Below are 12,967 nucleotides of genomic sequence, written 5' to 3'. Positions count from 1 at the left end.
GTAAAGTCCTGCACCTTGGAAGGGTATCGAGCACACCAATACCACATGGGAAACACTCCACTATCCACCACAGAGGCAGAGAAAGACATGGAGTATAGTTACCAGGCTACATGCAGTGAAAGCCAAATCCGTGCCAATCACAGCGGACGGTTAAGAAACATGATCCCCACTGCTACCACCGGGTTAAACCAATACACAGGTGCAGGAGAGTGACAGGTGTAAATGGGAAGATGACTTGGCAAATCATACCACACAGTGTACTGAAGCATAACTACTTTTATTTCCTAAATCAGCTATATATGAATTTAGCTTGTTTATAGTGTACAGTTTCATATTCATAAACCTTGTATTATAAAAGGTTTGGTTAGATTATGAGGTAAGTGAGGTTAGGTAATTTGAGTTAATATCTGTTGAACTCTTACTTACCCAACCTAATCTAACCTTACCTTATCAAGCCTAATCTAACCAACTCTTACATAACCTAATTAAACCTTTGTAGCCTAGAATAATCCTTTACAGGTAAACAGCTTTTCAAGAGAGTTGGGTATTTATCTGTGGAAATAATAATATTTTTTGTACATGAAGCTGTGACTGAAACAGTGCAATGCTTCCCAGCAGCTGTGTATTTCTGCCACTTCATAGAGAAATAACTAGAACTTTGTTAACATAATAAAATTCCGTACAGGTGAAAAATGTTAGCATCCAGAAAAAATGATGCAAACCTCTACTAAATATTTACTGAAGGCTTAACTTAGGGAAATAAACCCTGGAACTAAGGGGCAGAAACCCTAAAACTCTCTGATCTTCTTAACCCCTTGACTGCAGATTTCCTACAGTCAGACATCACCAAGCTACAGGAAAGGAACAAAAAGTGGCTGCTACAATTCAATGAAGAAAAATGTAAAGTCCTGCACCTTGGGAGGGGATATCCAGCACACCAATACCACATGGGAAACACTCCACTATCCACCACAGAGGCAGAGAAGGACATGGGAGTATATGTTACCGGGCTACCAGTAAAAGCCAGATCCGTGCCAATCGCAGCGGACGGGTTATGAGGAAGAGAAAGTGAAGGAGTTACAAATGCATAGTTCTTTGATACATGAAACTCATACACTAGGAGGCAAAAAAGGGATCCATCCATCTCATCTCATTAACATAACTCTAGTCCTGATATTTCAACAGGTATTTGTCATTTGTCACAGACCACTTTGCCTACAGGCACTACACAGACAGGTGTATTTACCGACATACAAGGGGTATAGGTTATCTCATTTATCACATTTACTGACATACAAGGGTGTAGGGTACCTCATTTATCACATTTACTGACATACAAGGGGTGTAGGTTATCTCATTTATCACATTTACTGACATACAAGGGGTGTAGGTTATCTCATTTATCACATTTACTGACATACAAGGGGTGCAAGTTACCTCATTGATCACATTTACTGACATACAAGGGGTGTAGGTTACCTCATTTATCACATTTACTGACATACAAGGGGTGTAGGTTACCTCATTGATCACATTTACTGACATACAAGGGGGGCAGGCTATCTCATAAACACATGGAACAGCTTGCGGGAAGAGGTGGTGGAGGCATACAGTGCCCAACAAATGATGGAAAGGCAAAGGAATGTAGATATGGAGACGGGACTATTAGAGCTTAGCCCGGGCCCGGTAGACTACAAACAGGTCAATACAAATAGGTAAATACACACACACACACACACACAAAACCTGCCTTGATTGCCCATCTGGGCTATATTTTCTGTCCTTCATACTAGTCAATGCTGCCCTGCACTGCCTACTCTCTCCCACATACAGCAGCACAACACAACACCTCAGAGGTGAATCTTCACATGTCTGGTAATCTCAGCTCTGGTCATGAAACGCTTTCCACAACCATCACATTTGAACCCTTTGTGACCAGTGTGTCTTATGCTATGTCTCTTCAGGTATGACCTTAAACAGAATTTTTTCCCACAAACTTCACATTCATGATTTCTCTCACCAGTGTGTGTAAGGATGTGTGTGTTGAGGTGACTCTTCCGATTAAATTTTTTCCCACAAACTTCACATTCATGATTTCTTTCACCAGTGTGTGTAAGGATGTGTGTGTTGAGGTGACTCTTCCGATTAAATTTTTCCCCACAAACTTCACATTCATGATTTCTCTCACCAGTGTGTGTAAGGATGTGTCTGTTGAGGTGACTCTTCTGATTAAATCTTTTCCCACAAACTTCACATTCATGATTTCTCTCACCAGTGTGTGTAAGGATGTGTGCATTGAGGTGACTCTTCCGATTAAATCTTTTCCCACAAACTTCACATTCATGATTTCTCTCACCAGTGTGTGTAAGGATGTGTGTGTTGAGGTGACTCTTCTGATTAAATCTTTTCCCACAAACTTCACATTCATGATTTCTCTCACCAGTGTGTGTAAGGATGTGTGTGTTGAGGTGACTCTTCAGATTAAATCTTTTCCCACAAACTTCACATTCATGATTTCTTTCACCAGTGTGTGTAAGGATGTGTCTGTTGAGAGTACTCTTCCGATTAAATTTTTTTCCACAAACTTCACATTCATGATTTCTCTCACCAGTGTGTGTAAGGATGTGTCTGTTGAGGTGACTCTTCCGATTAAATCTTTTCCCACAAACTTCACATTCATGATTTCTCTCACCAGTGTGTGTAAGGATGTGTGTGTTGAGGGTACTCTTCTGATTAAATCTTTTCCCACAAACTTCACATTCATAATTTTTTTCAGCAGTGTGTGAAAGGCTGTGTGTCTTGAGTTCACCCTTCTTGCTGAAACTTTCCCCACAAACTGCACAATCATGATTTCTTTCAGCAGAAGGAGTGAGTGTCTTAGTCAAAGTCACCCTTCCCAGGGAGGCTTTTCTCACACTCCTGGCTCTCATGGTTTCCTGAACCAGTGTGTGCAAGGCTGTGTCTGATGAACTTCCTCTCCCCTATCAAATTGTCCTACAGTCCTGACACTCAACCTTTCCCTTTCCTTTATGGCTGGAGAAGGCAGCAGCATGGTGGTGGTGGTCCTTCTGATCAGGCCTTGGTCCTCACACCAGTGACAGTCTACTCCGCTGCTCCTGGCCACTCAGGCTGCAGGCCAGCCTTGAGGGCGAGGGGGCAGCAAGTCTTCCTCAACGCTACACTCATGGCCAGTAGTCCTTCCTGGTGTGTGGGAGATGTGTTAGATCACATGTTCTATCAAGGTACAGGCAAGCCCCCTTAACAAACAATTATATTGCTGAGAAGCTGTTCACTAGGCAAAGTTTTGTTGTGCCAACTCATTATAACGTAGGTTAATTGGAGTGTGCTTACAGAACCCCAACTTTTCCCCTTTCACTCATACTGACCACTTATTTGCACAGTAAGAAGCCGTAGCTACTTGTGCACTTCCTGACTCCTCAGCGACACACCTGCACACCACGGTACTGGACTGAACACTGGTGGCTGGGTTGACGTGCATGATCACTGTGTGTGTGAATCACCTCACATGTGACCGTCATCACCTGTAGTACTGCAGGACACTGGCCTTTACCGACACCCTCCACCACTCACTGTTAGGTGTTAATGTACTCAAATTTAAGTGGGATTCATTAACCTGTACAGCCACAGCTCTGAGCCGTTGCTTGCATGTGTAATGCTAAGCCCCGACGACAGCTCTCAGCCATTGCCATTTCTTGACCCTGTAGTTTCTTACATGATGCCACGCGGCTGCAATATTCACACACCTTATGACTCATGATGCGGAGCAAGTGTACACTGCTTGGCAATTTGCCTCCATGCTTTATTTTATTTATTATTTTATTTTATAACAGCAAAGGAGACAGTTCAAGGGCAAAAAAAGGAAACAATAATGAAAAAAAAAAGCCGCCACTCACTGCTCCTAAAAAGAGTCCAGAGGAGTGGTCATTCATAATTCTATGACCTATAAACTTAACATATTGCCCAAAAATAACATTACAAAAAAAAGTGAAACTTTAAAAAAACGCTACATTTCCCTAATGAAGGCACCAGCGCCAGGCAGTGTTGGCTGAGTGTGTTGAGTTGTGCCATACGTGGAGTTCACACGTCCCCCGAAATGTTCCAGCCTGCGTTATACTTGATATGTCATAATTACTATCGTATCCAGAATTCCAGCCAATTGGGAACAGTTCAGGAATTAACCCAGTAGCTGCGGAGATCATGTTTCTTAAAGGTCCCTATAAGCGAGAAAAAGGAGAAAAAAATCATTACTCACGCAAACCATTTCATAATAGATATCAACGCATTTGTGATCAGTTTATGCATCATCGATTTTTGGGGGTTTTTATATCATGTGAAAAATTTGGCCAATCGCTGGTACACGGTAAAGCCACAAATTTGGCCCATTGCTGCTACTGGGTTAAGCATGGGAAAAACACAAACGTACCTCACGCACCAAGGGCAGAATGCTAACTGAAATGTCACGGCCATACAGCAACGTATGTCTAACAGATTTCCTTCCACGACACAAATTAACCCCCCCATTTTTTTTCTATTTTTTTTACAACAAAGGAGGCAGCTCAAGGGCACAAAAAAAAAACAATAATAAAAAAAAAGCCTGCTAATCACTGCTCCTAAAAAAAGAATCAAAAGAGGTGGCCAAAAGCAAGCTCAGATTCGGAAGGAAAGGTGTCCTGATACCGTCCTCTTGAAAGAGTTCAAGTCGTAGGCAGGAGGAAATACAGATGAAGGAAGATTGTTCCAGAGTTTACCAGCATGACGGATGAAAGAGTGAAGATGCTGGTTAACTCTTGCATAAGGGGTTTGGACAGTATAGGGATGAGCATGAGTAGAAAGTCGTGTGCAGCAGAGCCGCGGGAGGGGGAGAGGCATGCAGTTAGCAAGTTCACAAGAGCAGTCAGCGTGGAAATATCGATAGAAGATAGAAAGAGAGGCAACATCGCGGCAGAATTTAAGAGGTAGAAGACTATCAGTAGGAGGAGGAGAGCTGATGAGACGAAGAGCCTTAACCTCCACTCTGTCCAGAAGAGCTGTGGGTGGAGCCCCCCTACACGTGAGATGCATACTCCATACGAGGGCGGACAAGGCCCCTGTATATGGATACCAACTGCGCGGGGGAGAAGAACTGGCGGAGACGATACAGAACGCCCAACCTCGAGGAAGCTGATTTAGCAAGAGAGGAGATATGAAGTTTCCAGTCGAGATTTTGAGTTAAGGATAGACCGAGGATGTTTAGTGTTGAAGAAGGTGACAGCTGAGTGTTGTCGAAGAATAGGGGATAGGTGTTTGGAAGACTGTGTCGAGTTGATAGGTGGAGAAATTGAGTTTTTGAGGCATTGAAGGACACAAGGTTCCTTCTGCCCCAATCGGAAATGATAGCAAGGTCTGAGGTTAATCGTTCTGCAGCCTCCAGTCTGGAGTCGTGTACTTCTGTTGTGATGGTCTTCTACTGAAGGATGTTGAATAATGCAGAGTGGAGTTGTCGGCGTACGAGTGGACAGGACAGTTTGTTATGGAAAGAAGATCATTGATGAATAACAGGAAGAGAGTGGGTGATAGGACAGAGCCATGTGGAACGCCACTGTTGATAGGTTTAGGGGAAGAGCAGTGACCGCCTACCACCACAGAGACAGAACGGCCGAAAAGGAAACTGGAGATAAAGGAAAAGAGAGAGGGATAGAATCCGAAAGAGGGCAGTTTAGAAAGCAAAGACTGGTGCCAGACTCTATCAAAGGCTTTCGATATGTCTAGCGCAACAGAGAAAGTTTCACCGAAACTGCTAAGACAGGATGACCAAGAGTCAGTTAAGAGAGCAAGAAGATCGCCAGTAGAACGCCCCTTGTGGAATCCATACTGGCGATCAGATAGAAGATTAGAAGTGGAAAAGGTGCTTTTGAATCTTCCGGTTAAGGATTGATTCAAAAGCTTTAGATAGACATGAAAGTAAAGCTATTGGGCGGTAGTTTGAGGGATTGGAGCGGTCACCCTTTTTAGGCACAGGCTGTACAGAGGCATACTTCCAGCAGGAAGGAAAGATAGATGTTGATAGGCAGAGACGAAAGAGTTTCACCAGGCAGGGTGTCAGCACAGAAGCACAGTTTTTAAGGACAATAGGAGGCACTCCATCAGGTCCATAAGCCTTCTGAGAGTTGAGGCCAGAGAGGGCATAGAAAACATCATTAGGAAGAATCTTAATAACAGGCATAAAGGAGTCAGAGGGGGGATGAGTAGGAGGAATATGCCCAGAATCATCCAAGGTCGAGTTCTTACAGAAAGTTTGAGCGAAGAGTTCAGCCTTACAGACAGATGAGACGGCAGTGCTGCCGTCCGGGATTCCGGACAACAATAGTATTTTAGGGTCAAATATCTTTTACCACGAGTTCTACCAACTAGATTATGTTCGGTACTTGCCAGATTAAACATCAGTCTTCGTGGAAACTACTGGAAAAATGGTTCCAGCTATACATGCGGCAAGAGAGTATGAAAGATGCGAGAATGGTGTAAGCTTTGTCGCGAGTATTTAGCTTGTAATAACTGAATGGTAGGGTGTTTCTCACCAATGCACCTGAAAAATGTTAGCATAAACACTTGGGATCAATGTCTTGTAGAATATAGGCACAGTGCATCATGATTTATCACGTGAGAGATTTTAGAGTGTGTGAGTCCTCATCGCTTCAACAGGCCCTGACCAAGTTTTAGTTAAAGTAGCTAGCAATCACTGGCAATTTTGGGTGTCCAAAATCCAAATAAAATGTTTAATTTACACGTATTTTTCACTCATACGCGATATTTTATGGAGTGGCCACCAGATGTCTCACGCACCTAGACTCACACGGTGCTGCGGCCACACACCTGAGCTCAGTTCTTCCCGCGCGCCATTTGAACAACAATACAGTACCCACGCTGCCACGCTACTCAACAACAACACCCTCGCTGCTGTGCTACCACGAGGGGAAGGGCAGCCAGAGGAGGAACCACGAGACAGAGAGGAGTCAGAGTGATACAGTAGGCAATGAAGGTACGAACCTACCTCTTGTTTGATTTACATTGTTTTGATTTACGCCACCTCTTCAAGGACACAATACTCGCGTAAATCGAGAGTTACCTGTCATAACCATAAGCAGCCAACACTTGACACACCCATCGTCACACAACGAGAGGAACAAACTTGGTGGAGGAACTGTTTTTGTGTCTCAAGCGAGGGTAGTGGGCCTAACCCGGTAGCAGCGGGGATCATGTTTCTTAATGGTCCCTCCAAGCAAGAAAAATGAGAAAAAATCACCCCTCACACAAACCATTTCATAATATATATCAAAGCATTTCTGATCAGATTATGTATCATCTATTTTGGGGGGTTTATATCATGGCACAAATTTGCCCCGTCACTGCTACACGGTAAAGCCACAAATTTGGCCTGTCGCTGCTACCGGGCTAAACATTAACTTATTTTAATTTCTTTGTTTATTTATATATGACCCATGAAACATTCTGGAGTGAAATCAAAGTATGTGCTTATCATTGCATTCATTCATACACACTTGGGTTATATTTCTGTGGTTTCTGATTTACATAATTGAGTAAAATTCTAGCGTAAAAAACACTCACAAAATCTGACACTTGTAAAACTGAAAGTAATAATGTATGTCATGCCTCCAGGAAGGCCAAGGAAGACGTGGAGAAAGGTGGTGGAGGAAGATATGAGGAGGCTGAACATCACGGAAGAAATGGCTATGGACCGGCAACAGTGGAGGAGGCTCATGTCCCGTCCAACCCCACCATAGGGAATAAATGGACGTTAAACAATGATGATGATGATGATGCCTCCATGAAATATACGTAAATACACAAATATGAAAGCTCAAGAAAGTCAGCAAAGTAACATCACCTGCGTTACATTATAAAAATATGCTATTCAATGAATCTTGTAGCAGCAACATGGCTCAGGCCACTGCCAGGTACAAAACCAGCATGTGGCTTTGTGCGGGAAAAGTTCGGAAGTTTGGTTTAGTCGGTGCAACATCTGTGGTCATATGCCGGAGAGAGACAGAAGGGGAAGGAATTATAGGAGAAGGGAAAAGACCCCAGGAGACAGGACACAACCCCCGATTAATATCTGGTACCCATTCACTGCTGGGTACCAGAAAAGGTATCAGAAAAGCCACCCAAATTTTTCCACTCCGCCCAGGAATCGAACCCAGGCTCTCTTGGTTGTGAGTCGAGTGTGCTAACCACTGCACCATGAAGCCCACCCTAAGCACACCCAAACCACTTACAATGACTAGGGAAAAGCACCCACACCCTGAATGAAGAATGTCAAGCAAAGCAGGCCCTCAACCCGGAAGCAATGGGGTCCATGTTTCTTAATGGTCCCTCCAAGCGAGAAAAATGAGAAAAAATCACCCCTCACACAAACCATTCCATAATATATATCAAAGCATTTGTGATCAGATTATTTATCATCTATTTTGGAGGGTTTATATCATGGCACAAATTTGGCCCGTCACTGCTACACGGTAAAGCCACAAATTTGGCCCGTCGCTGCTACACGGTAAAGCCACAAATTTAGCCCGTCACTGCTACATGGTAAAGCCACAAATTTGGCCCGTCACTGCTACACGGTAAAGCCACAAATTTGGCCCGTCGCTGCTACACGGTTGATTACTGGTGCAGGTATACACAGGCAGTGTTGTTTTGGTGGCCCGTTCATCAGGCATAGTCGCCGCACTACAAAAGAAGACTATTATTCTTTACAAACACACTAATCACAGTGCCTCCTACTGGCCAAAAAACATACTGAATCCACGTCTTGTGTGGAGATGTAGGGTGCACATATTGAAGCTGATGCTGAGGAAAGCAATTCACAGAAGAGGGAGGGAGAGGGAAATAGAGAGCAGAATATGAGGGCATGAGGAAAAGGAAATACACCGGGTATTCGATATATGCGAGTTCGAAATATGCGACTAACCTAAATGTGCCAAGTATTCGTTTTATGCGAGAAAAATTCGCTACTATGCGAGTAGTGGCGCTGGTGTGACTGGTTGGTGAGGTATGGTGGCCGAGTCACCCTAGAGGGCGGCGGGTGCAAATGTTTTCCCGCACTTTCCTCGCCTGTAATTAACCTTTTCCTCCCTCTGATCCTAAAGTTAATCCTCAGGTAGCTAATTCCTAAATCGTACACTTTGGGTGTGTCTCCCTGGAAGCAATCTTTAGTGCTTTATTGTTGTGAAACGGTGCTGGAATAAATAGTTGGAGGGTTCAAAAATGTGTTGTGGAACATAACCCCCTATAATTAATAGGTTGATAGATTCAATATATGCGAATTCACATTATGCGAGCTTTTTGCAGAACATATCCCTCGCATATAACAAATACCTGGTGTATTACGACTGAAATGAAGGAAGGACAGCAGGGGGGCAGTGAATGATGGAGAGGGAAGTGAGAGAGGCGCTACAAGAGGAAATGTAAGGCAGGTTCTTAGAAGATTGGAAAGCAGACTGTGTGGCAGAGCAGAGGGGAGAAATGGACCCAAGGGAGCCTCTGCCCAAACGGACTCGACAATTTGGTTTTACAATAGGAAGTAATGAAGTCTTATAATCTTCACAAACACTAAGCACAATATGAAGGCATAAACATCAAGGAACAGGATAATATATCTTAGATATAAGAAATGATAATCATATATGAGAAAATCAAAGATCATTTTCTTGCCCTGACATGTGTAGTACGTATTTTCATTGCAATAAAAAAATATATACATATCTATGTACCTAATAACAGATGTCTTTTATTAACCCAGTAGCAGGGACCATGTTTCTTAATGGTCCCTCTAAGCGAGAAAAATGAGAAAAAAATCATCACTCACACAAACCATTTCATAATAGGGGAGAGCCGGTATGATTCGGAAACTTTTTAGAAAAATATTTTTAGAAAAAGAAGTTTAAGAAGTAGTGTAATTTTGTTGATCTCAAAATGTTCCTCTATCATTTGGCTCTTTAGGTTGCTAATATGACACTCGTAGCTATTTCCAGTTTTCACATGTAGGTGATGAAAGACAAGTTTCTAAATCGTACAAACCATCCCCACCTGTGGTGATGGTTCGGCCAGGGAGGTGGGATGGTACGGACACTCATAATACTCGCCATAATATTAATATAACTTAAGTTTGATTGTCTAATAAACAAGATTATATCTTCTACAAATCATTTGTTTAAGGACAAAAGTATCCTCTCAATATTTGGAGGGGAAAAAATAAAAGGAGAACTACAAGAAATATCTCAAAAATTTTGGTATTATGTCTTCCTTCTCTTCTCACAAGCATAATATCTGAATATTAATCAACCAAATTAACTTTTTTATAACCATTGCAACACCTATAATGTTTAAATTGATATAAATTTAATAAAAATCATGACAAAATCAACCGTCCGAATCATCACGACTCTATAAAAAACAAATGTGTGGTCACACTCCTTTTCCAGCACGAGAGCCTTGGTGGTGATCGTGTTATACGGCAACACCTTCGCCGTGCATCGCTGCGTCACCGAAATAATTTACATCTCGCTAATTGGCACGTTTTTGAAGTGAGAGCTTACGATACACCCTGAAAATATTACATACGAGATGCAAAAAAACATAAAATAGGACTTGCATCGAAAATGACAGCTCTGAGGGCGTGGTTGTCCCTTTGTGGGCCAAGGCAACAAAGTTTTGCACATTCACACAAAATCTCGCGGCACTCAGTCCCATACACTTTACAATAAATGCTATGACCGGACCATACCACTGTCCGAATCATACCGGCTCTCCCCAATATATCAAAACATTTGTGATCAGATTATTTATCATCTCTTTTTGGGGGGGTTATTTCATGGCACAAATTTGGCCCGTCGCTGCTGCCGGGTTAACATTGCATCAGGAAACATTGGTTTGATTCCGGAGTATAGGAAAACGTAGTAAAATATGCGTACTGTGTTTTATAACTCGTATGAAATTGTAACCGAGACGAATATACCTCAATGATATTACACAAATATTAAGATACAAGGATAAACTTTTATGTTGCTATGAGAATGAGCCTGTAAGGTGCTGTTAAAAACTATTAATATAAAAAATAAGAACATATATATAAAAGTGAATAATATATCACATCTCCATCTCTCTTTCAGCAAGTAGCTAGTATTCCTAAATGCAAAATAATAGTTTAGTATTCCTAAATGCATAATAGCCTACTAGTTTCCTAAATGCAAAAATAATAGCTTAGTATTCCTAAATGGAAAATAATAGTTTAGTATTCCTAAATGCATAATAGCCTACTAATTTCCTAAATGCAAAATAGTAGCTTAGTATTCCTAAATGCAAAATAATAGTTTAGTATTCCTAAATGCATAATAGCCTACTAGTTTCCTAAATGTAAAAATAATAGTTTAGTATTCCTAAATGCATAACAGCCCACTAGTTTCCTAAATGCAAAATAATAGCTTAGTATTCCTAAATGCATAATAGCCTAATAGTTTCCTAAATGCAAAATAATAGTTTAGTATTCCTAAATGCATAATAGCCTACTAGTTTCCTAAATGCAAAATAATAGCTTAGTATTCCTAAATGCATAATAGCCTACTAGTTTCCTAAATGCAAAATAATAGCTTAGTATTCCTAAATGCATAATAGCCTACTAGTTTCCTAAATGCAAAATAATAGCTTAGTATTCCTAAATGCAAAATAATAGCTTAGTATTCCTAAATGCAAAATAATAGTTTAGCATTCCTAAATGCATAATAGCCTAATAGTTTCCTAAATGCAAAATAATAGCTTAGTATTCCTAAATGCAAAATAATAGTTTAGAATTTGCATTTGTCTTGACTACTTCATTGGCTTATTAGCAAGTTATCACAGATTGTAAAACTCTTCCCACTTATAATTTATTACAGAAGTTGTAGATACAGTATAACATGCAGAAAACCTTACACCATACAAATAAAATCCAATATTCCTCAAAACAACTCACCTCATTCCAAGATCACGACCACCGGGTTAAGAACCGCTGAATTAGAAGCAAGAAACAATAAAGCAATATCAGCAACAGCAAGGGAGTGTAGCGCAGGGTACTACTTGCTTGAAGCACTGGGTGTTCCTACTAACCGACTATGCACGAGTGTTGCCCGCAGGCCCCTCAAGAAAGCCTATCGGTGATATGGGCCAGCACACACACACACACACACACACACACATACAAAAAAAAAAAAAAAAAAAAAGCATGTTAGGAACCAAAGGTACTCTACAGTATTCTGAAAACACAGCCTAACAACAATCACTGGTCCAGCACTGTTGGACTTAATAGGGGATATGTTGCTGGTTTACAGGTTTACCTTATCCTGCCCATAACCCGGTAGCAGTGACGGGCCAAATTTGTGGCCTTACCGTGTACCAGCGACGGGCCAAATTTGTGCCCTGATATAAATAGATGATACATAAAATAGATGATACATAATCTGATCACAAATGCTTTGATATATATTATGAAATGGTTTGTGTGAGTGATGATTTTTTCTCATTTTTCTCACTTGGAGGGACCATTAAGAAACATGATCCTCGGTGCTACTGGGTTAACATATCCTATAACACATATCCTTAACATATCCTATAACCCTTAACATATCCTATATTTCGAGTAGCGGGTTTTTTATATCGTTTCCTTTTTTTTGTCCCTTTGTGCTGTCTCCTTTGCTGTAAAAAAAAAAAAAAAATCATCAAATAAAAAAGGAGAGAAAGAGAGAAGAGGAAATAAAAATAAAGGAAGAAAGAGGGCAGGAAATAAAGAAAGAAAGCAAAACAAAGAGAAAGAAAACCAACCACTTCTACTACTATAACCGTTACTACTACTACAGACATGGCAAATTTCACTGGTAACTAGATAGCGCCAGACATTGATCCCAGTTTTTCGGCCATAACT

General features: G+C 41.3%; 1 long non-coding RNA gene across 1 annotated transcript; it reads left to right on the top strand.

Moving 5' to 3' along the window:
• Positions 1-233: 233 nt before the first annotated feature.
• LOC126980746 (uncharacterized) lies at positions 234-2,769 on the top strand. The gene is made up of 3 exons (XR_007733498.1): positions 234-2,132; positions 2,301-2,468; positions 2,637-2,769. It is a non-coding gene; the product is annotated as an uncharacterized LOC126980746 (long non-coding RNA).
• The last annotated feature ends 10,198 nt before the right edge of the window (positions 2,770-12,967 follow it).

The sequence above is a fragment of the Eriocheir sinensis genome, chromosome 45 (genome assembly GCF_024679095.1).
Source record: "Eriocheir sinensis breed Jianghai 21 chromosome 45, ASM2467909v1, whole genome shotgun sequence".
Classification (NCBI taxonomy): domain Eukaryota; kingdom Metazoa; phylum Arthropoda; class Malacostraca; order Decapoda; family Varunidae; genus Eriocheir; species Eriocheir sinensis.
Note: the sequence above shows the minus strand (reverse complement) of the source record. Positions and strands in the feature narration are given on the sequence as shown.